Source organism: Penaeus vannamei, chromosome 23 (assembly GCF_042767895.1).
Source record: "Penaeus vannamei isolate JL-2024 chromosome 23, ASM4276789v1, whole genome shotgun sequence".
Lineage (NCBI taxonomy): Eukaryota > Metazoa > Arthropoda > Malacostraca > Decapoda > Penaeidae > Penaeus > Penaeus vannamei.
Window position 1 is genome coordinate 38,789,007 of NC_091571.1, and position 2,500 is coordinate 38,791,506.

The following is a 2,500-nucleotide window of genomic DNA, read 5'->3' on the forward strand; positions in this document are numbered from 1 at the left end:
ATCTATCTACCTATCTATCTATCTATTTCCATCTCTCGCTCAATCTATCTATCCCTCTATCTACCTCCTCTCCTCAACATCTCAACCCTTGTACTTATCGACCTACACGCATCACCTTGTCTCTTCCCACTTCTTTCCCCTCAGTTGCAACAAACATGCCATTTCCCCTTCATAACAACACCCGTTTTCCTCGAACGTTCCTGGCAAAAGGAGAACAGCGGACGTACAGCAAATGACGAGAAATTTAAAGTAATATACAACAGAAGATAGACTCTCTGCTGCTGTTTTTGGGAGCGAGTGTCTGCAGATGATGATACGTCTAGTTTTCTCAGTGGTGGTCTCGGGAAGCCTAAATTCTGCTAAATATGTTCACTCGTCGCCGTTGCTGAGTCTGAGGACGTGCTGTCGAACAGAGGAGGAGATACTGTAAAAGGAGATTTTGAGATGGTGTTGAGTATGACGGAATAGTGTAGTATATTGCGTGTCTTTATCCCTCTCTCTTTCTCTTTCTCTCTTTCTCTTTCTCTCTCTTTCTCTTTCTCTTTCTCTCTCTCTCTCTCTCTCTCTCTCTCTCTCTCTCTCTCTCTCTCTCTCTCTCTCTCTCTCTCTCTCTCTCTCTCTCTCTCTCTCTCTCTCTCTCTCTCTCAAATGAAGAGCATTGCGAAATGAATAAAGCTTGCTCCGATGACACTGTAAATATAATCACATTTTCGAAGACCGGACCGAAAAGCGTTAATTTCCGACGACGCCAAACAACCCGATGTCAGACGGACCAAATATTCCTCCATTACAAAAAAAAAAAAAAAGGTTTAGAGAGATAACACACTCCGGCTCCCGATGGCGTCTTTCCCCGGGACTCGTAATGACGTATTTTGCTGCGGGTTTTCTTCTGTTCTGGATTTAATTATGTCGACGGGGTGGAAGCTGAGTCTGCAGGATGAGCGGAGGGCGGCGAGGCGACGTCGGCACTCCGGCAGAAGGGGCTTGGAAGTGGCCCGCGCGAGGTCGGCGACGAAGGCTGGTGGTGGGCTGTGCTGGTGCGGCCAACGGGGAATCTCGGGGATTAGTGCATATACACATGCACGCGCGCACACACACACACATATAGAATTTCGGGGGGCTAGTGCACACACACACACATATATAGAATTTCGGGGGCTAGTGCACACACACACAGAGACACACACATACACACAGACACACACACACATAGAATTTTGGGGGGTTAGACCACACACACACACACAGACACACGTGTATATATATATATATATATATATATATATATATATATATATTACCCAGACAGACAGATAGATAGATAGAGAAGTAGAAAGACAGACAGACAGGCAGACAGACAGACACACATATAGCTGACCAATCGGCTTAAGTTATCCAATATTCAGTTTATCAAAAAGCCAAAGGACAGCGGGACTAACTAATTGAAGTTTACGATATTTTGCATGATATTCCCTCAACAGAAGTAAAAATGTATTGCACATACACTAAAAAAAAAATACTTCAAATTGAATTATTCACATACTTACGACACAAAAAATACGTTTATGATTTTCAAGTGTTTATTATTTTCTTACTATTATCATCGCTTGCCTTTTCTTTTTCTTCTTCTTCTTCTTCTTCTTTGTCAATGAATATCGAATCGACAAATTCCCGCACCAATTTTCCACAAAAAAAAACACATACCAGAACAAACAAACAAAAAAAGACAAAAAAAAAAGACATCACGTGTAGCTGCACCGCCACACGAATCTCATAAACCCTCATAGATCCTCATAGATCCTCATAAACCCTCATAAACCCTCATAGATCCTCATAGATCCTCATAAACCCTCATAAACCCTCATAGATCCTCATAGATCCTAATAAACCCTCATAAACCCTCATAGATCCTAATAAATCCTCATAGATCCTCATAAACCCTCATAGATCCTCATAAATCCTCATAAACCCTCATAAATCCTCATAAACCCTGATAGATCCTCATAAACCCTCATAGATCCTCATAAACCCTCATAGATCCTCATAGATCCTCATAAACCCTCATAGATCCTCATAAATCCTCATAGATCCTCATAAATCCTCATAAACCCTCATAGATCCTCATAAATCCTCATAAATCCCCGATAAAGAAAAAGGACACCGATGTCCCCCGCCATCAGGAGATTTGTCATGAGGAAGCCATCCCTTCTTCGGGCCATTCGCGGGATTCTCCGGGATTCTGAGCGAAGGAGAAAAAGGGAAGGAGGAAGATTATATAAAAGGAAAGAATGATAATGATAATGGTGATTGTGATAGGGATAATGATAATGATAATGGTGATTGTGATAATGATAATGATAATGGTGATAGGGATAATGATAATGATAATGATGAAATGATAATAATAATAAAAATGATAATTGTAATAATAATGATAATAATAATATTAATAATAATAATAATGATAATGACAGTAATTATAATGATAATAAAATGAATA